The sequence below is a fragment of the Colobus angolensis genome, unplaced genomic scaffold (genome assembly GCF_000951035.1).
Source record: "Colobus angolensis palliatus isolate OR3802 unplaced genomic scaffold, Cang.pa_1.0 Scaffold6, whole genome shotgun sequence".
NCBI lineage: Eukaryota > Metazoa > Chordata > Mammalia > Primates > Cercopithecidae > Colobus > Colobus angolensis.
Genome location: NW_012119598.1, coordinates 6,459,027 through 6,485,675, shown reverse-complemented (window position 1 = coordinate 6,485,675; position 26,649 = coordinate 6,459,027). Strand labels below are relative to the sequence as shown.

The following is a 26,649-nucleotide window of genomic DNA, read 5'->3' as shown; positions in this document are numbered from 1 at the left end:
TGGAAGTCTCCATGTTAGGCCTGCCTGTTAGGTTTTAAAAGGAGCAGAAGGATAATAGTGGCACATATGGCTTTTCAAATATTTTTGATGGCAGATTTGCAATACCTGGGTCTCACTGAGCCAAATACCAGAAGCACTGATGCTTCTTGCCCACAACCTTCCAGTGAAGGGAGGAAGGGCTCTGCTCCACTTGGTCCAGAGCAGTCAACAGGCTCTTTAGGATGTTGCTGGGTGCTGGGTTGCATTGTACAAGGTTACCCAATGTGGGTCCAATTCCTGTCCTCTTGAATGGGCATCTGAAACAGAGAACACTGACATGGAAACATAAAGAATGACATAGCTGTAATTATGTAAGCTTAATATAAGACACTGGTTTTCACGTAGTTTATGAAAATAATGTTCATTATTTCATAGTCATCCCACCTACAGACTTGCATAATAAACCAATCAGCATTCCCTTTGCTACATTTTCCCTTGTTCATGGCCACAGGAGAAAAACTGGAACCTTCTAAGTAAAAATTTAAAAAAGACCTATTATTTTGATGACCATGGCCTCTGCGTGGTTGTGGATGAAGGGGTAAAGAAAAATAAATTATTACACAATAGCCTTTCTCAAAATGAATGGCTTGTGTCAAATAATGCGTTTTTCTTGGCAAGTTCAGAGCTACAACAAAACAACCATCATTGCTGAAACCTTGCACACCCAGCAGGAGCGAGTCATCTTCCCTTGCTCGAGGAACACACCAACTGTGAACTCTTCCCTCCTCACCTCCTGGCAGGGGGATGGGTAATTCCAAAGCTCATATATACCCCAAAGTAGCCTTTTTCGGTTTTGTCCCTCTCCCTTTGGGTCTTTTGATAACACAGCTGTCCACATGAAGAGAAGAAGGTCAGCACCAAGCTGGTGGACTCCAAGTGACCACAGGTACAGACAGTGGTTTCTGAGTAGGTACAACGTTATGAAATGGTGAAAACTCTCAAGCACAGGTGGGGGTCTGCTACTGAGAGGGACTGTAAAGGGCTGAGAGAGCCCATCAGGGTAAGGATCATCATTTGCTCTTTCTGTAATGTGTCTCTCCCTACTTGATCCAAGGCCTGCCTTTTTCTCTTACCCCGTTTATCTGCTGTTTCTCTGCCTTGCATGCCCCACACTCATTCAGCCTTCCTGCCTTTGAACTCATTATTTCCTCTGCCTCTCCCCAGAATCTTTGCATGGAAGGCTCCTTCCTGTCATTTTGTTTCAACATCAATACCACCTCTTCAGAGATACCTTCTCTCTGACCTTTCATTGTAAAGTGATAGCCACCTTCTCCCGGAAACCCTCCCAGCAAACAGGCACTATCACATTGCCTGATTTTGTTTCATTTACAGCATTTGACACTTGCACAATTCAAAAAAAAATCGCGTTATAACATTGTTTCATACTATAAGTTTTGATGTCCTGGGCAAAGCTGGGCCCTAGGCCTTGGGCAGACAGTCTTCTGTGCAGTTTTCTGTCCCTAAAAGTCCTGAGTGGTCACCTCCAGCCTCTCCCTTGTTCTCCTCTGCATTTGCATCACTACAGTTCCACATCCAGATTTTATCTCCACCACTCAGCTCACATCTTGGTCTCTTTTCTTCGAAGATGGAGTCTTGCTCTGTGGCCCAGGCTGGAGTGCAGTGGCACGATCTCAGCTCGCCACAACCTCCACCTCCCAGGTTCCAGCAATTCTCCTGCCTCAGCCTCCCAAGTAGCTGGGATTACAGTCATGCACCACTATTCCCAGCTAACTTTGTATTTTTAGTAGAGAAAGGGTTTCTCCATGTTGGTCATGTTGGTCTCAAACTCCCAGCCTCAGGTGATCTGCCCCCCTCAGCCTCCCAAAGTGCTGGAATTACAGGTGTGAGCAACCATGCTTGGCCAACATCTTAGTCTCTTTTGCTCTTAACAGTAAGCAGGCCTCAATATAGGAACAAGAAGCAAGTGCTGGGCACCTCCAGAGGATCCTATGTGGCTGCCCTCAACCATCCAGAAGAGCGGAAAGTAAGCTGATACAAACCATTCTTCACGGCCTGCAATGGGGCACATGAACCCATGACTGCACGAGTAAATGTCGCCACAGGGCTCTGTGTGGAGTGTGACTGGGAATGTGTGGATCTTTAGCAAAATGAATCAAGAGGTAAACTTTGCCTGTGATGGCAACACCACTCAGGTCCCCCGCTTCTCCTGACTTTGGGGTTGACTTGCTCCAGTTGGAAAGAAGCTTCCCTGAAGCTGCTTTTCCTGCCCTTTCTCCCCGAGGAAGCTGAGGTGAGGAGGAAAATGAAGTATCTGATGCAGGGCTAAGGTTAGACAGAAAACATAAGGACAAGGAGGAAAAGAAGCCCTCTGAGACTCTTGGGCGAGGACATTGAGGGACAGAATATATATTTCTAGGGTCCCTAGTTGGCGTTCAGAACATTTTTCCCCATACACGAGTGTTTCTTAACCAGAGGTAACTGTGTTACCCAAGAGACATTTGGTAATGCCTAGAGACAGTTTTACTTGTTACATCTGAGGAGGGGGTGCCACTGGCATCCCTGAGTAGAGGCCAGGCGTGCCGTTGCGTACCCTACAATGCCCTGCACAGCCCCCGCCACAAATAATTGTCTGTCCCAAAATGTCAGTAGTGCCAAGGCTGAGAAACTATGTCATAGACCAATGATGTATTTGGTAATTTTGCTTAATAACTCAACCATAGTGGCTTAAATAGGTTTTGAAGATTTCCTTTATTTATTCATTCATTTATTTTGACAAGGTCCCCCTCTGTCACCCCGGCTAGGATGCAGTGACACAACACGGCTCATTGCAGCCTCGAACTCCCAGGCTTAAGTGATCCTCCCACCTCAGCCTCCTGAGTAGCTGGGACTACAGGTATGTACCACCACGCTTGGCTGATTTTTGAATTTTTTATAGAGATGAGTTCTTGCTATGTTGCCCAGGCTGTTCTCAAACTCCTGTGCTCAAGCAGTCCTGCTGCCTGGGCCTCCCAAAGTGCTAGGATTACAGGCATGAGCCACTGAGCCCGGCCAAGATTGACTTTAATATCTTGCTACATGTCTCTACTAGATAACATCTTTTAAGCTTCACTTGGTCAAATAACAGCAATTACATGGCTCACACATAGCAGGTACATACATCACTTTGTTCATTTCCTTCACAGCACTAATCATAAAGTAGAACAACCTTTTAAATTTGTTTAATTAATAACTTTCTGCCCCAACTATGATATGAGCTCCTAGAATATTGCCTGATCTAGAGTAGACACTCAATAAATATTTGCTGAATGAATGAATTCAGACAGTTGGCTACTGCCTGTTTCTTCTTATAGGCAGAAGCCATCTCTCGTGTATGTGTCTATATCTATAGCAGCTAGCCCAGATTTTTGTATATTCAGGAAACTCAACAACTGATCTCTGAAACCATGAATCAAGGCCTGTGAATGAATAAATGAAATAATTAATATATAAATGAATGGGCAAACAATACTAATATTCCTATGTCCACTGTGAAAAAATTAGTAAGCATGCATGCTACTATAGAGGATATTTCAGAATGCATGGTGAGTTTAAGGGCCTTGTTCTATGCTCCAGCTCCTCCTCTGTAGAACCTTCTCCCTGGGAGTCAGGTGAAGAGTACAGATTGAGTGCTAGAGACAGTGGTTTTCAGCAGAACTCTGAACCTAAGCCGAGGAAGTGATGACTCCTCTCTCTTCCTAACTACTTTCTAAGAATGTTTTTGGCCCTCTGCCACCAAAGGATGAATGCTGCAAGTAGTGTAAGTTAGTAATACGGCGAGTGTGATGATTCAAATGGCTCAAAGGAGGCAAAAAAGTCTTTGTTCCACAGCTGTCTTTCCTATTCTTTTCTATAAATAGCATGTTGATTTTTAAGAGCTGCTAGTTTTTATAAACTTCTTTTCCAGAGTGATTTATTAGTGTCAAGCATTACTATCATCCTGTGGTTCCAAACTCCTCTCCTGTGGGCAGTAATTTAGCCTTAGTGTTTCCTCTGTGATAAACCTTTGCACGATTAGCGAGTCTCTAATTAGGGATCACAGTTACCTTGGAGGTCTCCGCAAAGAAACAGCCAACAATCTCAGGTTAAGAGACTCAACACAAGAGAGAAACCAATTTTGCAAAGTGTCCCAATAATGTCTCTCATAGAACTTTTTTCCCTGAGCCAGGATCCAACATAGTATCAGGCACTGCATGTAGTTGTCATGCCTCTTTAGTCTCCTTTAATCTCAAACAGCCGATGGGGGGATATTTGCAGCAAGTATCCGTTAAAAAATACTTACACTTTCCAGATACATCAGCTTGGTTAATTGGAAAGCTCTTTAATAATTGTTTTAGTATGCAAAAGTAAGAGTTTCCATAAGAATAATTAAAAATACAGTATTTTATAATAAATATTTATGTATCAACTGACTATGGAATTTCAACTTGCAAAGCACATAAATGGATTTTTCACCCTGAGTTACATCTAAAATGCTTACCTATATTTGAAAATGATGGAAAGCTGGTGAGTAAATATTCCCCTATTCTCTTCCTTGGGTGGACAATTCTGAGACACATTCTACACATTTTCTAAGAAGGTCCTGGCATTGAAATGCATTTGCTCACAAAGGTGTCAGTCTTAGTCTGTATGGGCTGCTATGACAAATATACCACAGCCTGGGTGGCCAATGTAGTCAGGTTCTGGTGAAGGCTCACTTTCCTAATTCTAATACAATGTTGTTGTTGTGTCCTCACATGGCAGAAGGGGAAGAAGTGAGAGAGATATCTGGGGTCCCTTTCATAAGGGCACTAATCATTTTCATGAGAGCTCCACCCTCATGACCTAATCACCTTGCAAAGAACCCACCTCCTAAGACCATCACCTGAGGGGTCAGAATTTCAACATATACATTTGGGGGATCACAAACATCCAGTCCATAACGGTGATCAAATTAAGAGCTCACCCTTGCAAGGATCCAAGAAGGAAGAGAAAAAAAAAATCAATTAAAAGAAAAATATGATAGGAAAGTTGAAAGACATTGAAAATGGAAAGACTTTCATTCATGGAAACTCCAGAAGGAGAGAACAGAGAAAATAGGTGAAGTAATTGTAGAAATAAAATAAAATTTCCTAAGCTGAAGTAAAGCACCAATTGTCAGATTGAAAGAGCCTGCTGAGTGACATCTACAGAGAGAAGAAAGGAAGAAAGCCAGTTAACTACAATGAAAAGAGACAAAAAATTGGCATCACACTTCTCATGGCAACATGGATATTAGTCAACTATGTGGCAAACCATGGCAATAGTTCAGTGGGTTGGTGGTGAAGCCCTGTTGTTGTTTTGTTTTGTTTCGTTTTTGAGGTAGGGTTTTGCTATATCATCTAGGCTGGTCTTGAACTTCCTGCCTCAAAAGATCCTCCCACCTTAGGCCTTTCATGTATTTCCTTCTTGGACAGAGCTGTGTTTTCATTTTTCTCTCCCTGATTGTTGTAACAGTCTGGAGTTATCTCAAGCTCTGCTTTTCTATTCTAGGCCCCTACACCAGGACGTCTTTGCAGGGAAGGAAGTTTGCTTGCTTCAGAGTGTAGTTCTCCACTTTTAACCTGGAATCAAACACTGTGTTGTGTGTATAAACCAGGAGACAGGAGAGAGATGGTTTCTGGACCGTCCTCTCTGACCTGATGCAGCTCTTTATTACTCACTAGAAGCATTGCTCCATGGCCCCTTCTCTTCTTGTTCCATTTATTCTCTCTAAGTTTGGAATTTCCTCAATTGAACTTTCACTTACGGGTGTGTTGGAATGTAGTTTTCTGTTCACACCTGTTATCAATCTCCTCTCATTCATTTTCTATCTTCTTTCCAGGAATGTCTCAAATTTTCTGCTCTTTTAATGGTGGTTTCATTTCATGTTTTCCTAGAATGCTGTAAATTTATTCTTTCTAAAATACAGCTTTTTATTTTAATAGACTCAGGATTGGAGGTAAGGTGAAAGATTGCACTGTTTGTCAACTGGATTTAATATCATTTATGTGTATATAGATATATGTATATCTGTTTTATATTTTTATTTTGTGTACTATAGAAAATTTATATTGTAAAATATATATTAATAAATTGCATTGTATGTGTTATTTTATAATCTCTTTTTTACTTGGCATTATACTTCTAACACTTCTCTGTAGAAAGATTTCATTAAATTTTTCTCAAATGTAAAGGACAACACCATGGGTAAATTTAACACATAACCAGAAATAGGACACTAAATTTAGGAGCTGTTAATTAACTAAATTGAAAAATGCGTGATATATTCTTTTTCTTTCTTTAATGTCAGATCTTAAAATGTTTGGATCTTATCCAACCAAAAAATTGATCAGACTATCAATATATTTGTTAATTCAGTTGTTTTAAAGTCCAGTTGTTTTAGTTTCTTAATGGCCAGTTATATGCAAGAATCCAGTGATACAAGATCAAGCATTTTTTTCAGGTTGGGTATATTTTTTGAATTTGGCTATATTCATAACATGAAGTGAAGATGCAAAGAAATTGCACAAACATCTCTGTTAGAAAATGTCTGTGTGGAAAAATCAGAATACAAGGACTGTGTGTATAAATTTGAAAGCCTAGGGAAATGAAATAGAAGGCAAGTGAGAAAACTCTTTCTCCTCTCCTGGAGATTTTTTCCCCACTCTGAAAAAATAGGAAAAATTTATAATCTGAACCATCTCCAAAAGGTCCGGAGGAAGGGATATACAACAAGGAAAAGCAACTTACGTTATAGTTGATGACTCTAAGAAAAAAAGGGAGTGCAAGGAATAAAATAATGACATTGAGACTGCGTAAAACTCAGTGGGAGAGGGTAATAATGTTCTTTGAGGTTTTGCTAAAGTATAAAGGAATTATCCAAGAAATGGCAATCATTGAAGCTCTTAAATATCAGAAGCATAAGGCTAGAGACTTTACAAGAATGTCTTTTTGATTCACAGAGAAGCTCACTCAAAGTTCTAAAGAAAATCTCTACCACCACCACCCCCGACCTCAATTAATGAATGTTTTTGAGGTAGGCAGAATAATGGACCTACAAATATGTCTCTTTTTTTTTTTCTTTTTTTTCTTTTTGACACGGAGTCTTGCTCTGTCACTGGCTCGCAGGCTGGAGTGCAGTGGTGTGATCTTGGCTCACTGCAACCTCCACCTTCCGGGTTCAAGCAATTCTCCTGCCTCAGCCTCCTGAGTAGCTGGGATTACAGGCACACACCATCACGCCCGGCTAATTTTTGTATTTTTAGTAGAGACAGCATTTCACCCTGTTGGTCAGGCTGAAACCCTGTTGGTTTACTTTCTATCTCCCAGAATGTGATACCTTCCATGGTAAAGGGACTTCCCAGATGTGATAAAGGTTAAATATTTTGAGATAGAGAGGGTCTCTGAATTATCCAGGTGGACTTAATATAATCACACAAGTCCTTAAAAGTGGAGAACCTTTCCCAGCTGCAAGTAAAAAGATGAGAGGGGAAAAAAAAGAAGAGAGATTCACAGTATGACAGGGACTCAACCCACCATGGCAGGCTTTGAAGATGGAGGGAGAGGCCACAAGCCAAGGAATGAAGGGGCCTTCAGAAGCTGGGAATGGCCCTTCACTGACAACCATCAAGGAACTGAGTTCTGTCAACAACCCAAATCAGCAGGAAATGGATTTTCCCCCTAGACCCTCCAGAAAGAAACATAGCCTATTGACTTGTTGGTTTTAGTCAAAGAAACCCATATTGGTCTTCTCATTTAGAGAACTGTGAGAGGATACACTGGTGTTGCTGAAGCCACTAAGTTGATAGTAATTTGTTATGGCAGCAATAGAAAAGGAATACAACTTTGATCCAGTGTTCTCTACCAAATAGGCCCAGATTAAATGAAATATTTGAAACTTGGATTTCTACATATGAGCAGAATATAATTTTTGTTGTTGTTGGTGGTGGTGGTGGTGGTGGTGGTGGTGTTTTGAGACGGGGTCTCGCTCTGCTGCCCAGGCTGGAGTGCAGTGGCGCCATGTTGGCTCACTGCAAGCTCCGCCTCCCGACTAGCTGGGACTACAGGCGCCCGCCACCACGCCCGGCTAATTTTTTCTATTTTTAGTAGAGACAGGGTTTCACCGTGTTAGCCAGGATGGTCTCAATCTCCTGACCTCGTGATCCGCCCACCTCGGCCTCCCAAAGTGCTGGGATTACAGGCATGAGCCACTGCACCCAGCCCCTAAGTAGAGATGTTTTAAAGTAAAAACATCTTTTAAAACGAGAAATGTAATTGTGAGTCAGCTGATGCTGTTGCAGCTTTGAGTCAACATTCAAAGGCAGAAGTGGAGGGTGAGGGTGGTGATCACAGACAAGGGCACCTCTCTGTTCAGGGGCCCTTGCAGCAATCTTGTGTCTGAATGTTCCTCCTCCAGACGTGTCTGCAGCATGCCTTCTGCCCACACAGAGGCTATATTCCACTCCTCTTTTGTGGGAAGACTGAATTTTAAAATGGAAGCTCTTCTGAAAATAGAGTCCCATTGGATCTGAAGCTTGGGTGTCATGACATTCCCCCAGTACTACTCAATGTGTAACTGTTTCACGACTTTTGTTGGATGAAATGAACAACATAAATTCCAAAAAACTTCACTCCATTTTTCTTAGACTTTCAGTCTTTTCCTGTGTTCTTGAGTGTTCTGCCTAAACTAGGAAATATTAAATTATCTAATTTCAGCAGTTGGAAGCTGCATTTGTAAATATTTTGATTAGTAAGTTTGTTAGACATTGTGTGGATAGACCTAACTTCTAAATTTAACATTTCCATTTTTTTTTAAAACAAAAAAAAGCTGTGACTGAAAATTATACCCATGTTGTGTGTGCAGATCACATACAGCAGACACTGGTCAATGCAGATTCAGGACAGTAGTTAAGTACATAAAGAAGGTTTGGTATAACGGAATATTTCCATGTCCTACAGGATTTACCATAGTCACTGAGCTTGGCTGAGACTATTAGCTTTTTTCTTCCCACCTGCCTTCCGTATTTCCTTTTTCCCTCTTTTATTCATTAGATATTTATTGAGTCTCCACTATGTTATGTGCTATGTTAGTGCTAGAAATTCCGTGATTAGAAAAGCATGCATGGTTCTTATACTAATGGGGCTTAGAATCTAAGAGGTCAGTCAGACTTTAAATAATAGCACCAATGTACATAAATACACTGAAATAAAAGTGCTTCAGAAGAGTATGTAGCAGGGGGCCTAGAACTGCTCTGGAAGTTCAGAAAAGCTCCCTAAGGGAAATAGCCCTAAGCTACACTGTGAAGGATGACAGGGAGCCAGCTAGGAGTCAGCAGCTCATGCAAAGGTCCTGAAAACAGAGGACCATGTCAAAGATGTCACTATCTGAGACCAGTGGTGTGGAGGTGAGAAGATTTTACCAAGACAGTTGTAGGTAAAGAAAGGCAGATTTATTAGAGAAAGTATGAAAATACACTGTAAGGGAACAATGACCAGTTAGTAAGAGAGAGGAGCTGACTGTAAAGAGACAAAGGCTTGCTGGGGATTTTAGAGAATAGTGCTTATGCTGTGTGCTGAAGAGGGCTTTGTGCAGTACTGATAACACCAAGGTGGCAGTGAGCTCGCTTGCATTTTTCTATCAGCCAAGGGTCTGACGATAACTTGGTGTAGGAAGATAGTGAGTTATTTGCACAGGAGGGCTATGTGTCCTGGACCATGAAGAAAGTCACACACAACTTATCTGCTTTTTCTTTTTCTTTCTTTCTTTCTTTCTTTCTTTCTTTCTTTCTTTCTTTCTTTCTTTCTTTCTTTCTTTCTTTCTTTCTTTCTTTCTTCTTTCTTTCCTTCCTTCTTTTCTTTTCTTTTTTCTTTCTTTCTTTCTTTCTTTCCTTCTTTCTTTTTTTTTCTTTCTTTCTTTTTTGATGTACAGTGGTGCAATCTCAGCTCACTGCTACTTCCACCTCCTGGGTTCAAGCGATTTTTCTGCTTCAGCCTCCCAAGTACCTGGGATTACAGGCACACGCCACCACGCCCAGCTAATTTTTTTATTTTTTATTTTTTTTTATTTTTAGTAGAGACAAGGTTTCACCATGTTGGCCAGGCTGGTCTCGAACTCCTGACCTCAGGTGATCCACCCGCCTTGGCCTCCCAAAGTACTGGCATTATAGGCATGAGTCACCATGCCCCGCCCAATCTGCTTTTTCTTTTTTCTTTCCCTCAGTCTTGCCATCCTGACTCCTTTTCCCTAATTAGGACTCCACAAAAGATTTCCATCATTATCCAGAAAGAAAAGGGAAACATTGAAGAGTTTTAAATATAGAAAAGAGGGAGTCAGATTTTTGAATTTTTAAAAAATCTTTGTGGCTGCAGAAAATAGGCAAGAGAGGGGTAGGGGAAGCTAAAGTGGATCTGGTGAGAAATGGTGGCCTGTGACTGTAGGATAGAGTGAGCATGGGGGTGGGGAGGGTCCAGACTCCCTCCTAGGTCTCTGGTCTGAACACTGGGTGAATTCACTTGTGAATTCCCGTCGAAATCTGGGACTTTTTTTGGCTGCAGTTTTTTTTTTTTTTTTTTAGAGATACAGTCTCACTATGTTGCCAAAGCTGACCTCAGACTCCTAGGCTCAAGTGATCCTCTGGCCTCAGCCTCCCAACTAGCTGGGACTACAGGTATTCACCACCACCCCTGGCTGTCTGGAGATTTCCAATTATTGATTCAATCTCCTTACTAGTCATAGGTCTATTCAGATTTTCCATGTCTTCATGGTTTAGTCTTGGTAGGTTTTGTGTTTCTAGGAATTTGTCCATTTCATGTAGTGTATCCAATTTGTTGGTGTACAATTGCTCCTAGTACTCTCTTACAATCTTTTTACTTCAGTAAGTCAGTAGTTAATGTCCTCACTGTCTTTCTTTATCTTCAGCTGTTGTTTATTGACATAAAGGTAGGCTCTATAGCCACAGGCCCAGAGGCAGCTGCAGTAGTGGGGGAAAATGGAAGGTGGAGGGTGGAGTGTTTGCTGCAGGACAGCTGAGTGGAGGATGGGGACAGGTGCCAGTGAGGAAGGCCCAGGGGGTTGGGGAAGCAAGTAAGGGCCAGGGCCAGAATCTGCTTAAACTGGAACTACTGCCCCATGCCCTAAGGTCCCTAACTCTCGCTGACTGTTTCCTGACCCCAGGCCAGGGTTGGGAGTCCTCTGGGCATCCATTTTCTAAAGGAACTGAACAGAGTACACACAGGAAAGGAAGCTGTCACCCTCTTGCCATACACTCTGGGGGCCTCTGTTCTGCATTCCTCCTTCTTCCCTTGGTTGGGTGGGGCCACATGATTGACAGCCAAACTCTGGGCTGTCCCACCACAGCAGTCTCTAAAAACAGCTATGTTTCAGCGAGGCATAAATCTTCTTCCCTGGTGTCCCAGCGCACCAACGCCACACTACAGCCAAGTGAGCTCTATAAGCACTGCTGGCCTAAATGGATGGATTGGGGGAAGGGGGTGGAACAGGTGCTGGAGGAAGGGCTCTGGGGTCCATCACAGCACAGGAACAACATGCGTGGTGTTGGTGAAGCCAGAGCCAGGGTGTCACCAGGTCAGCACAATGACCACATCTTCCTTCTTGAAGAAGCCTCAGGCCTTACCAACATTGATGGCCAAGTTCACTCAGAGGTCCACATCCTCAGCCCAAGGCTCCTGGACGGGGTCCTCACTCAGCACAGGGAAGAATCCATGGTACAGGTGGGTCTGGCGAGCTGTCTGGGGATTCCATGTCACAGCAATCATAGGGGCACATGGGCAGTATCTGGCCACCTGGTGGACAGACCTGCAGACTTGGTGAGGATGATTATGGCCCCACTGCAGCACTTGAAGGAGGCCTCCACAGCGCCCATGGCAGTGGCTTCTGTAGGGTCGCTGGTAATGGGTGCCAGTGGCAGAACTCCTCAAATAATGGCAAGTGGTAGATGGTGGCCTCTGCCTCACAGGCAATCAGATGCTGCACGTGCAGAGCCTCCAGAGGATAGTCCCCTTTGGCTGTTTCTCCAGACAGCATGATGAAGTCAGCTCCCTCCAGAATTGCACTGGCCACACCACTGCCCTCAGCCTGAGTGGGGTGGAGCTTCTTGATCATGTCCTCTAGCATCTGAGTGGCAAGATAACAGGCTTCCCAGGTTGGTTGCACTGCCTAGTCATCATCTTCTGAGCAAGGAAGACCTTCTCTGCAGGAATCTCATCTCAACGGCTTGTGGTAGATCACCACGAGCTACCATAATCCCATTGCTGGCCTCCAGGATTTCATCCAACCTCCGACCCCCAACATAATTCTCGATTTTGCTGATTATCTTGATGAAGACCTGCCTAACTCCATAGACATCAGATGTCTTGCAGATGAATGATGCAAGTATCATATCGACATCTTACCCTCAAACTTCAGGTCCCGGATGTCCTTCTCCAACATGGCAGGCAGGTCCACGGCAGCCCCAGGAAGGTTCACACCCTTCTTGCTGCCCAAGGAGCCGCCATTTTCCGCCTCTGTCACCAGAAAGTCAGCATCCTTCTGCTTCACCTAGAGAGAAATTAGCCCATCATCCACGTAGATCTTGTTGCCCACTTCCACCACCTTGCAGATGTTCTTGTAGTCCAGCCACAGGATGTTCTCTTACACTTTTCCATGTAGGTATTATCCAGCGTGAGCTTGAGTGTGGCTCCCTTCTTCAGTTCCACCTCTGCAGTGCCGCTGCCCTCGATGGGCCCAGATGGGATCTCAGGTCCTTTAGTGTCCAGAGTCACAGCAATGGGCCGGTAGAGGATGGAGTCAGAAGCAAAGCTTTCCACATTCTTGATGGTCTCTGTATGGTACTCATGAGTTCCATGAGAGTTCAGATGAACCACATTCATTCCAGACTTAATTGTTTTCTTCAACATCTGTAAGAGTGGGGAAGCTGGGCCCATAGTACAGATGATGGCAGTGCTCCAGGCTGTGATGGGTGGCGAGTCAGTGTCCAGGCAGCACATGTGCTCCAGGAATGTGTCAGCCATGGCTGCGTGCAGCTGGTGGGTCATAGTGAAGCCCTGGCTTCACTACAGGACTTCAACATGGCTTCTGAGGTCCTGCAGTGCTGACCGACTTGGGCTACGCTGCAAAAACAGACAGGTCAGGAGCCCCGAAATGCGCAGCTGCTGTGTCCACTTTCATTTCTAATTATAGAAATTTAAGTGGTCTTTTTTTCCTAATTCATCTAGCCAAAGGTTTGTCAATTATGTTGATATTTTCAAATAACCAACTTTTGATTTTGTTGATTTTTTGTATTATTTTTCTATTTTCTAGTTCATTGATCTCTGTTCTAGTTTTTCTTAAGGAAAATATATTTTTTAAAACATAAATTAGCTTTCTTTATTGTTAGCTACTAACTTTGAAAGTTTTATTCTTTTTTAAGGAAAATGTATTTTTTAAAATATATTAAATTAGCTTTCTTTATTGTTAGCTACTAATTATGAAAGTTTTATTCTGCACATGGTAATACTGTACAAAATTGTTTTTAAAAATTTCAATCTCCACAAATGTTTGTGTTTGAAAATCATCTTGTTCTTCTTCTCTAAATCCTTATGCAGTTGGAATCTATTTTATTATTTTGACTCTATTTTTTATCGTATTTTATTTTATTAAAGATTCAGGGGTTCCATGTGCAAGTCTGTTACATGGATATCTTGCATAATGCTGGGGTTTGGAATTCTAGTGAATTCATCGCCTAAATAGTGAACATAGTATACTCTACAGGTATTTGGAAAGATACTTTTAATGAGAGAGATAATAACATGTTTTATGCTAATGTCAATGATCCCAAAAAGAAGAAAAATTAATGATGTAGCAAAAGGACTTCTGGAAGAATGTTTCTGGATTTGTTAGAGGAGGTGTCATTTAGTATGAAGTGGTAGGATGGCTTTGATAAGAGCATCGATAAGAAATCTGAGGTCCTGGGTGGGAAGGCAGAGAAAGTGGGTGCAGATAGGCGAGCAAATCTGGGGGCAATTACTGCTGCAAGATAATAATTACTTCTCTGTGCCCTCATTATCTCTATAGCTATACTCTGGGATGGGATAGAAAATAAACAGAATAAGAGGCAGGGACTGGCTTTATTATTTCTCCAGCTGGGAAATCTGCAGTGTGCCCAGCGGTCCATAATGGAGTATGGGCCAAGGTCGTGGGGTGATGCAATTCATGAAGGACATGATTTCCAAATGGGATCATGAGATGGTCATTGTGTGAGTGTGTGTGAAAGGTTTCAAACCTAAACATTTGAAATAGATAACAGTATGTGCTTCTTTATTATTTTAAAAATATTATTTAGGGCCCTCAAACAAGAGAACTAACTTAGATGTCTCATCCTCCAATAGGTCCTGCCTGTCTTACACGCTAACTTGATTGTCTTTCTCACATTGAATTATAGTGAATGATGACTAAAGTTTAGCTGGTTCTTTACTGGCTTGTCTTGTAAAGGTCCCAGGGCCTGTGTAGGATTGTCACAGAATGGGGCTGAGGCATGTGCCTTCAGCCTAGCTACCTCATGTCTCTACACCATGAGGGGAGAGGACTCACTACCATTTAACACATTTCTCTACTCTCTGCATTTCTTGTGGGTTATACTCAGATCTGGTGGCTTGATTAGCTTCAGAGTCCATCTAGACGGTGCTAGTGTTGTGTATTCTGTGACATCTGGGATACATCATGCCTGCCTGTTCCACTGTTCCACTTCCAGTAGGCTAAGGTTGATCAGTAGGTTCATGGATACCCATCTATTAGCAAGGCCTCACTCAACCTTCACTTCATGGTTTTAATAGCCATTGGTGATCATTCCTGATACCATTATTTCAACAGAGTTGCAAACTGGTAATTTTCTAATTCTAACATTCCTCCTCTATTATTGATCGTGATTTTTTTTTTTTTTTTAGATGGAGTTTTGCTCTTGTTGCCCAGGCTGGAGTGCAATGGCACTATCTGGACTCACCACAACCTCCGCCTCCCAGGTTCAAGTAATTCTCCTGCCTCCACCTCCCGAGTAGCTGGGATTATAGACTTGCGCCACCACACCTGGCTAATTTTGTATTTTTAGTAGAGATGGTGTTTCTCCATATTGGTCAGGCTGGTCTCGAACTCCTGACCTTAGAGGTGATCCACCCACCTCAGCCTCCCAAAGTGCTGGGATTACAGGCATGAGCCACCGCGCCTGGCCGATTGTGATTTTTCTATAAATGAAAACTTTTCTTACATCAGCTACTTGGTTTCTCTGAAAAAAAAAAAAATGAATACAGGAAAAACAGGATAGCTGTTTTATTCCTTTCCTCTATTTATCAGTCTTCAGAATAATGAGTTGGCGCCCAAGCAACTCCCAAAGGTAGTTAACCAGTGAGTTGCATGCTGTGGTTTTTGTGAGAGGGTGGTATGGTGTATTATTATAAACTCTTGAATTTTTATATGTTTGACTTTTTTTTTTTTTTGAGACGGAGTCTTGCTCTGTCACCCAGGCTAGAGTGCAGTGGCGCGATCTCGGCTCACTGCAAGCTCTGCCTCCCGGGTTTACGCCATTCTCCTGCCTCAGCCTCCTGAGTAGCTGGGACTACAGGCGCCCGCCACCTCGCCTGGCTAGTATTTTGTATTTTTAGTAGAGACGGGGTTTCACCGTGTTAGCCAGGATGGTCTCGATCTCCTGACCTCGTGATCCGCCCGTCTCGGCCTCCCAAAGTGCTGGGATTACAGGCTTGAGCCACCGCGCCCGGCCATGTTTGACATTTTCAATCCATTTCAGCCAGACCTGGAAATGGCTACTTTTCTAAGGAGCCCTGGTTCCTTTTCGTGAAAGGTGTATAAAGTTCACTATCTGAGTGCCTGTAAAGTCTTCCAAGTCGTTTTCTAGGTTCTGCTCACCCCTCACAGATCTACCATAATAAGCAGCACTGCCAGATGAAACTTCCTGGACCCCTGGTGGGATAGATCATCCCGCGGCTTTCAGCGAACTTATGAGGCCAACAGAATACAAGCCATTCGGATCAGCTAAGACATTCCTGCACCCGGCCCTGCTTTTGTCTCTCACTGCAGCTTTGCAAGAACACTAGGATACAGGATACAGCCAGGCAGCCCTAGCTCCTGGAGAAGTTCATGGCCACCCCATATGTGTCATGGTTGGGGTTGAGCCAGAGTCAAGCCAGAGAATGGGGTGTGGGACACGACAGCACCAGGGTTGGTCCCATCTCCATCATTTGCAAGCTGGGTGATTTCAAGTTCATCCTCTCCCCCTCAGTGCCTGCAGGTTCCTCATTTACAGAAAAAGGAGAGGAAAACAATAACCTCACAGGGTCATTGTAAAGATTAAGTGGGACCTACATACAGCACTGAGCCCAGGACACTAAAAGACAATAAATAATAGTTTCCTGCCCTTTCCCAGATCACTTACCCTCAGTTATATAATCAGATGGTTCAGAATCTAAAAATTCTGAGTTCTTCCTAAAGTGCTGCAGCTATTTTTACCTGTCCTTTCACAAAAGGTTACAGTCCTGTCCTGTTGTCGGGGAGAGGGCAGCCCTGAGTCACTTCCTCCCTCCCTGCGCTGGTCCTTCTGTGCTGAGCTGGACCAAGGCCAGGCTGCTCACCGAGAGCTGCCCATGCCACGAGGGCTTATGCTCGCTGACATTCAGGAGGGTTTCTGTAAAACCACGGGCTTTGCAGGAGACTGGGCTGATCTCCCACTTCCTGAATTGGTCATGCACTTTTACTTCCCTGACATCCTCTTTCTGAAATTGATCAATGTTTCTCCCAAAGTCAGCAATAACTAGCAGGTGGTTGATATTCAGATATGAGGCTGATGTCTTTGGACTTCAAACAAGTGATAAGACTCTTTCCTTTGAAAGATAAAAATGAATGTATAGCCGTGATCCACAGCTTAACAGCACCTCGGGATGATCAGAGAAGCTTAAAAATACTGACGCCCACATCCCACTCCAGAGACTCTGACCTAATTGGTCTGGGGTGTGGCCTGGGCATTGGAGTATTTTATAAACACCCCCAGGTGATTCTAATGTGCAACGAAGGGTGAGAATGGCTAAAAAGTAAGTGCTTAGGTAAGTGCGGTTTCTCTGCCCCCAAGCAGGTGTCTTATCAGCTGGCGAGCCACAGAGTAAAGTTGGCCTTTTTTTTTTCTTGCATGACAACTTTTTTATATATACTTTAAGTTGTAGGGTACTTGTGCACAATGTACAGGTTTGTTACATAGGTATACATGTGCCATGTTGGTTCGCTGCACCCATCAACTCGTCATTTACATTAGGTATTTCTCTTAATGCTATACCTCCCCCAGCCTCTCACCAACATGAAGTTGACCTTTCTCTGGCTTGCAGGACTCTCCCGTGTGCCATGCCTACAGAAGGAAGCACCTGCCAAGTTACGAAAGGCTTATGAGCCACGCCAAAGGGTCTGGGCTAGCTCTTGTTAAACCCTTGTTCAAGAGTTTTCAGCAGAATGGCAAGTTGTTCAAGTTTGCACTGTAGGAAATATTGCCTGGCAGCACTGAGGAAAATGAATCTGAGTGAGGATGGTCACAGGAGGCCAAGAGACCACTGAGGTCCCAGCAAGAAGGTGAGAACCTGAAGAAAGGCAAGTACCACAGCAGAAGGCCAGGGCATGGAGGACAAGAAAGAGGGCGCTTCTCCTCCTCCCAGTGGTGCTGGCCCAGGACTCTTGGCCTCTCTGTGCTGAGCCCATTCTCCCTGTTGCCTTGTGATTTGTTGGACTTTTGTTTGCAGGCCTCAGTGCCTCCACTGACTTGTTTCTTACTCATAATAATGACTTACGTTAATTATGCTTTTGCTGTGGGCCAGCCACCCACTCAGAATGTCTCACTTTACCAATAAGACTAAAGCTTAGAGAGGTTAAGTGATTTGCCCAAGGTTACATAGCCAGCAGGAAGTGAAGGCGGATACAGAGGCAGATTTCTGACCAGTAAACGGCCCATTTCCCCTTCTACCTGTGGTGCTTCTGTGCTTCTCCCCTGGCTGAGGCCACCTCCTTTTGAAATGAGCCTCAGAACCTGCCGCGCCCACAGGCACTTTCCAACTTTCTATCCTGGGGCTTCCTGGTCAGCCTGCCCTTGGAGTCTTGGTGCCCACAAGAAGGAGAGGGTCCAGCTTATGGTTCCATGGACTGGATTGACCAACCTCTTGAAAGAGTTCTAATTTTACATTATTTCAACTCCTATTTCCTCCTAACTAAAAAGACGCCCTGGTCCCTTAAGTTTCTCAAATGCTAAAGTACTGAAACTCTATAAATTCACCTTTTTTTTTTTTTTCAGAGAAAATTCTTAAAAATAGTATTCCCACAGAACGTAATCTTTGTGAATGGGTGAGAGTTATAGGCTATAGGTGTGAGTAGTTTACAAGTTCCTGTGTTAAGGCTTTGAGTTCAGGTTCCCAGTATGCCTAGAGAAATCCAGAAGGCATAGGGGGAAGGAGAGAAAGGTTGCACTTTAAGAATTTCTGTGCCAGCACTGTTTGAAATGCAGCCTGGAATTACCTCCACAATAGGGAGAATGAATATCTTAAGAAGGCTCCGTCAGTTTCCAGCGGTACCATTTCCTTAATCCATGTTACGTATTTTTTGGCCATGATTAGCAGTGAGTGAGCGCACACTATATGGAAATGCTGTGATAGTACCTTACATAGATTATCTCTCATTATGACATCCCTATTATACAGAAGAGGAAACTGACTGTTTCCCAGTCAGTTTCCCAGAGGCTAAATAACTTGCCAAACTTTCCAAGTTAATATGTAATAGGGACCAGACGCCGTGGCTAATCCCTATAATCCCAGCAGTTTGGGAGGCCAAGGCAGGCAGATCACTTGAGGTCGGGAGTTCAAGACCAACCTAGCCAATATGGTGAGACCCCATCTCTACTAAAAATACAAAAATTAGCCAGGCATGGTGGCGTGCGCCTGTAGTCCCAGCTACTTGGGAGGCTGAGGTAGGAGAATCACTTGAACCCAGGAAGCGGAGGTTGCAGTGAGCTGAGATCAAGCCATTGCACTCCAGCCTGGGTATAGTAGCAAGACTCTGTTTCAAAAAAATATATATGTAATAGAAACTGTACTGTACAGCAAACCCCATGACATGTAACAAACTCTTACATGTACCCCCAAATGTAAAAGTTAAAAAAAGAAAAAGAAAAAAGAGAAAAAGAAACTGTACTTGAAAGTGGGCCTGCCTACTACGAAAACACCAGGCTCTTAACCATTATCTGTGTAGTTAAGACTCTCAGTAACAAATTGTAGTCTACTGTGTATATTAATGTCCACCACTTCACACATTTTATCGGTTAGCAACAGCCTCTCTGAGCTTTGTATTTGTATATTTGACAGGTTTTTCCTATAGATAGCATTGTAATATTTCCATTTAACTCTATCCTTTGTAAAATGACATCACTGGTGTATTTCAATTAGATTTTCAGTCAGTGACAGCTAATGAGCAAAGGAGCAATGATTACAGAATCATTTCTTCTTGGGATCTTGAGAGGAAATGATTCTCTAATCATTGCTACGGCTATGTCATCACTATGTCCATGGCTATGTCTTTGCTTATTGTGTAGTGCAGCAGGGATACTGGTCACCTGGGCAGCCCGTGACCAACTGAGGGTTCATTCAGCCTTCAACCCGGTGTGGGGCATGGGATAAGTGTTCTCTCCCAGCCTCTGTTTTCTGCTCTGAAATATAAGATGTCTTGCAGCGCCAACCTTCTGTGACTGTCTCTGGCAAGCTGCTGGCAGTGCACTAGCAACTCTCTGAAGAGTCGTCTGGTTCCATGATTTTACAGCTTTGTTGTTGAATATAACAGAAGACTCTTTTAAAATAGGAACCCATCTATATTACACAGAACCTGTGTTTCCCAGTCTATGGTAATCATTAGTATCAACCTGTTGTTAATAAAAATAAGTAACAGTCAATTCAATAAGAGATTACTGACAAAACAAAATCAGCAGAACTCAGGCATTTCTGACCACTGGAGACTCCACTGATCACCCTAAAAAGCCAGGCAAGGCTGGGCGCAGTGGCTCACGCCTGTAATCCCAGCACTTTGGGAGGCCGAGGTGGGCAGATCATGAGGTCAAGAGATAGAGACCATCCTGGCTAACATGGTAAAACCCCGTCTCTACTAAAAATACAAAAAAAATTAGCTGGGTGTGGTGGCAGGCGCCTGTAGTGCCAGCTACTCGGGAGGCTGAGGCAGGAGAATGGCGTGAACCCGGGAGGCAGAGCTTGCAGTGAGCCGAGATCACGCCACTGCACTCCAGCCTGGGTGACAGAGCGAGACTCTGTCTCTAAAAAAAAAAAAAAAAGCTAGGCAACTTTGAGGAGACTCAAGCACATTCAGCCCTGGACTGCCAGCACCTGACTCACCCATCCATCAGACGGCCTTGCCGGAGCCACCTGCTGGCAGTGTTGCTCTCCATATGCAGTAGAGTGTGTTTTTATTTTTAGGAATTCCAATCTCATTACCAGTTTGAAAGAGCTCTTTGGTGATTCTTTTAGGAAAGCTAAGAATTATTTGGTGACATGGGTAGTTTTTTCAACTCAATTAGGGGAGGAGAATTTTTGTGTGCTAGTTGTTTTTTGAGTATGGGAACTTCAAGCCTTTGGTAACAGAACTGTGAACTCCTCTGCTACACTGGGAGCACCCTGCGGATAGGACCCATAAGCAAATTTGCCTGACATACGGCAGGCACTAATCTGTGATTGTTGAATAAATGAGTAAATGATGAATGGTTGAATTCCAGGACCCCAAAGGCCTTTGAATTCAAACTTCTTAGCTTTATAAGAACCACTATATAAGAATCACTGAATTTACTTAAAGGCTATACACACACACACACACACACATACACATACATATATTTATCTTATTTATGTTACAAACATATTGTATACATTTTATAGTTTCTTCTTATACTGAAGAGAGTGGGATGAGAATAATTGTTTATATTTATTGATGTTTCCAGTATGACTTATGATTAGAGAATATGGCTTTCTTTGGAAGAAAATGGTACATGAACAAAGTCAGGAAACCGTATGGGAGGGAAATAAATGCCAGAAGAATTTTTCTTCTTCATTTAGGTAGAACTGAAGAGTCTTTTCAGGTTCTACCATAAAGAAGAGACTTGTAAAAACTTCAGTTTTCCTTCTATTGAGTTCTGTTGACATAATAACCCCAGCAAATATTTTAAAAGATATAGTATTCAAATAAAATAATCCCTCAACTATGAATATGAGCCTTCATTTAGATAAACGAATATAAAATGAATCAACTGGTGCCAAGCAAATCTTAAAATTCATATAATTATCTGGATAATATCTTAAAAGTCACCCTCTGTCTTGGTCTGTTAGTATGATTTATGAGACTGTGTTCCTCTCCCATTGGGTAGACAGAATTGGTGCATTTTAATGTAACAGGGATCACATTAGGCAGAGTGTGGGGTAGTAGTGGTGGTTGTTTGGAAGTTTAAATGTGGGAAGGGGGTGTGATGGATTTTTGCTTGGTCTGTGTAAACCCAGCATCCTCCCTGACCCCTGCCGCACTGTATTCTGCATTGCTGGAGCAAAGTCTGCAACTTCTTTTCCCAGTGTGCTTCAGAGTTAGGGCTTCCCAATGGAAAGTGGAAGAAAATAATTCTGTCATGCAGATGAGATAATGCGCTGTTGCTTTTGGGGGGAATATCCCCCAAGAACCACATACTGCAGGCAAGCAGCTGAAATTATTGGTAGCAGCTGCCCTTGGCTCTGAGGTGCCCTCCTAAGAATCTCTTGCTTCAGTACTCCAGGGCAGCTGGAGTCTGGGTGGCAGCTTCCTCTAATTCCTACTGTTCTAGATTTAGTGAGAGCAGATTTCCTGACCTTGACAATCCCAGGCCTACTCAATGATCATGTACTTCCTCGGATTTAATCTCTTTCTGCTAAAAATGCTTGGTTTCTCCTTTTCTTTTCTTGCCGGAATGAACCCTGACTGTTAGACTATCCTCACCAACCTCACTCCAGATGAACCTGAGTCCCAGGGTTCTGGCAGTATTGGAATACGGGGTGGTGACAGAGCTGTCCAACACCCAAGGGTAAATGGAAGTCACACCCTGGGCAGCCCAAAAACAGGGGGTCAAAGGGAAGGGGGAGGAGAGCAGGAATGGAACCAAGTTTGGGTTGTCTGCAAGGATCAGGGCAGCATGGAGAAGCAGATCTTAGTAAGTCATCAAACAATTCCTAGTAGAGAGAAGGATCCTTTAAGGGAGTCTCTGCATGGGGGTGTTGACTGTTGGGACTACTGGGTCAGTTCTTAAAGATATCTCTGACCATTAGATGGCACATATAACAAGGAAACAGACCCCTCAAAAATAAAGTAAATGGAGTGTCTTCATGGGGAAACAGCATCATGGACAGATTTAACTTGGGACAGATTCGTCCCATTTCTTTATTCTTTGCTAGTAGTGCTAGACAGCCACATTTAGCCACGGCCTTGTGGTGTGAGAAATGTACTTCCCTGCCCCTTGATTTGGGTTTTGTTCATGTGACTTGCTTTGGCCAATGGGTTGTTAGCCGATGTTGATGCAAGAAGAGGTTAAAAACACACTAACAGGGCTGGGCTTGTCCCCTTGAGCGTCTGCCATGACCATGGGAAGAATATGCCCTGGATAGCCAGTGTCTCTCCAGTCCAGGCCCTAGAATGAAGCACAAGGAACAGAGATGCTGCAACTGACCCAGAGGCCCACAGGCACATGGGTGATAAATGCTTGTTGTTTTTCACAGAGATTTGGAGGTTATTCGTAATGCAGCAAAATTATAGCAATAGCTACCTGATACAGGTTGCATATGTCAAATCATAGACACTGTTCTTTATGGCGTAATTAAATAATTTTCAGGGATCACTTTGACCACGTTCAGTTTTTACAATCCATGCACTAGCTTTAGTCTCAAATTCACAAATGAAATGAGATCCCACCCTGCCTTCAATGACAACTTTGTTTAGTCTTGTTTCATAAGTAAAATTTGTGACAATTTGTTGCAGTTGATAGCCTAGCTTTTATTTAGGTAATGAATGACAGGCCTAGAATTTCCTCGGACAAAAAGATCTATAGTTTCAAGGCCATAGAAATTATTTTTCTTGTTATCAGCATCTGAAACATGTACTTTCAGATAATTTCACAATTGTTTTCATCTTCCATTTTTCATCTCTAGTTAAATTTACACAGCGTGGAAGTATCTTTAAGAATGAACAAATTTTAAAAAAAAGTCATGAACAAACTGAGAAATATACATGATCATTCATTTGGCACCCTCTTCTAAAATTTCACACTTCAAGGATAAGCAAAATTAGTATAATTCACTTCTTAAATTGCTTGCTTACTAACGTTGTGAGGCAGTGCAAGAGGAAGGAGATTGTAGCTTTCAATAGATGTGACAAGGCAGCCCTCCCAAGGGTATTAGAGAACGGAATGATGCTGACAGATGGCAAACCTCCTGACCCCAGCCCTGATGGCTCCTCGATGGGGGGCCTGAACTGTCTGACCCATGGTGTCCCCTTTGCATACTACACCCAGACTGTGGGTGGTCAAGGAAAATATTTCAGCCACCAACTTTTTCCACTTGCTTTTTGCTGCCCAAGTTGAATGTTAGTGGTAAGCTATCCTGTTCAATAGTTATTTGAGATAAATAGTTCTTTAACATAAAGCTCTCTTCTTTCTACGGGAGTAGAGATTGGGTTATATCATTGTTGTTACGGTTACACACTCCTTCCTTGAGTTCAGATAGTGCCCCTTAGTAGCCAAGAGAACTCTGTTTATGTGAGCCTGATCCTCCACTCAGTCTAAGGGAGTGGAGTGAGAAATGACCCAGCTAGTTTTTTCTGGTTTCTTATTGTCCGGGTCAAGGGAGGAACAGGAGGCCCCTGTGATGGAGCTCCCACAGGTACCCTTGCATCACTTGGCTCCATTTGATCCCACTTGTCCTTGCTCCCATTGTCTCTCCAGGTCTTGCATGATGCAGTATAGTGTGTCTAAAAGCATGGGACAGCTTGTGTCTGAGTCTCTGCCTCAACACTCATTAGTTGAGGAAACATGGGCAAGTGACTGAACTAATTCAGACTGGATCATCTCATCTTCAAAATAGAAGCAATAATAGCACCTACTCAGCAGGGCGCGGTGGCTCACACCTGTAATCCCAGAGTGAGATCATGCCACTGCACTCCAGTCTGGGCAATAAGAGTAAAAACTCCATCCTAAAAACAAAACAAAACAAAACAAAACAAAACAGCACACCTACTCTATAAGATTATAGTGATAATTAAATCAGATAATCCTATAAATAGCATAGCACAGATCCTGACACATATGTTCTCAGTTAATTTCAGCCACTGCAATATACTGGTAATTACTCTTATGAAGGGAAGGTGCCATAGAGTGTAGGTGTAGGTGTAGGGGGTTCCTAGGTGTAGGGAGCTTTGGGCAGAGTAACTGCAAAGCTGACAGTTCCTCTTCCACCATCTTACCCTTAATGTCAGCCCCCAGAGGATCCAGATAAGACAGCGGGGTACTGGAGGATGTGGTGCCCTATGTCCTGACCCGTCACAAGGCTCTGAGGCCCTTCTCAGACCTGCCAGGCCTAGCAGAGTGGCCTGCCAGTGAGGCGGCACAGAGCTGGCTGAGACCTGACTCCTGGAGAAGCAGGATGGTGAGGCGAAAAACATACCCAGCTTCCAGGGGCTGAATTTGACATCTCATTTCAGATCTGCTGAAGCTGCCCCAGGCTCCCCCAGGCTGCTGTCTTTTGTGGTTTGACATACACGTCTGTCATTGGGTACATGCGGTTTGGGGCCACAGAGTGACAGGCAGGGCCATGTCACCATGAGCCACACAGCAACACCATCTCTGGAGCCACCACAGGGAACAGCACGTGCATGACATGCCTCTCGTTTCTGGGATGTGTCCAGCACTTGCCCCTGCCCTGTTGGGGTTTGGAAGAGAGGCATCTGCTCCACTCCTCTGCTCCAAAATGCACTGCTTCAAGAAAAACAAAGCAGCACTGGAAGGACTTGAGCTCATGTGGTTCATGGGCAGATTTCTTACAGTACAGTGTGGGGAATCTCACCGTGGGAGCCCTGCTCCACCTAGGGCAGGTTGGCTCCTGGCTTCCCTGTCCCTTAGCTTCACTTTCTCAAACTCACTGTAAGTTGTATTCACTCATCTTTTCACTACAGGTAGAGGGGCTAGATATTGTGATAAATGCCAGGGCACACAGTCTGCCCTGAAGGAACTGACAGTCGGTCAGAAGGGCCCCCAGGGGGCGGTGAGCTGCAATGTCCTATGGTACATATTATGATACAGCTATGGAGTGGAAAGGGGGAGAAAGGATAAGGAAGGACCTAGATCTTCCTAATGGAACTAGGGGTGGAGGGCATCAAGGAAGGATTAGCCAGGAACTGACATGTAAGAAGGTTCTAGAAGGGATTCCCCAGGGGGAGAAAAAGAACAAGCCAGGTATAAATAGGAGAAGGGATGCTTTAGCTGGAGAGAAGAGCACAAGAAAGCCAGGGACACGAGAAGCCTGGCAGGACACAGACCCCGGGAGATTCTTCAGTGTGGCTAGGATGTAGGGTGTGAAGAAGGAATGAGACGTAAAAGGTCGGCAGGGCCAAAATAGCAAAGAACTTTAGACACTTAGAATAATGCATTTAGGGAACTTTGTGAAATAGTCCTATGTATGGAATAGGATCCACCTGTAAAACCAATCAGTTGCCCCAGTTTCAGATGGCATCAGGGAGAAAGAACAGGAAAAAATAATGGAAGTACTCCTTCCTTTAAAATTAACATTTTTGTGGCCTTGGATGAAGGTCAAAGGTAAATCAACCCAGAAACGCTCTTTCTTAGACTAAAAACTCAACTGCTCATTTTAATGGAAGGAAAAAGTGAAGTCAGAAGAGTAAAGTGCCTTACTCAAGTTAGTAAGAGGGCTCAGACATAAACCCAAGTTATCTAATTTCCAGTCCAATCCAACACATTCATTCATAACATGTTAGAAATAGAAGATAAGCTGCCTTAGGGAGTCTGGTTTTATACCTGAGAAAACAGAGATGTTCAAGAAGTCAAGTGAGGTCATGAAGTCTTAAAGTTTCCAATGACAGAGGCACAACTTGGATTCAGAACTCAAAACCGCTAACCCTTAACCCCTAAGGAATGTTGAGGCATCGCTTCTCCTATTTACACTGGCTTGTTTTTTTCTCCACCTGGGGAATTTCCTCTAGAACCTTCTCACATGTCAGTTCTTAGATAATCCTTTCTTGACACTGCCCCCCAACCCCAGTTCCATTAGGAAGATCCAGGTCCTTCCCTAACCCTTCTCCTGCCTTCCACTCCATTGATGTGTCATGATTCAGAGCTCATCTAATTAACTACAAATTCCTTACTCCAGGGGAAGCAGCTCTCCTTGGAAGTGGTGACTGGCACCACCTTCATTAGAGAAGGAGTGCATCATTCTATAGAAGCTTAGGGAGGTCACGGGAGGTGATTTGCAAAATTTGCTACCCCATGCTTAGAGGACCCTTTCTTC

At 43.5% G+C, this 26,649-nt stretch overlaps 1 pseudogene; it reads right to left on the bottom strand.

Annotated features, from left to right (window-relative positions):
- Positions 1-11,562: 11,562 nt before the first annotated feature.
- Positions 11,563-26,649, bottom strand: part of LOC105526789 — a 27,582-nt pseudogene continuing 12,495 nt past the window's right edge.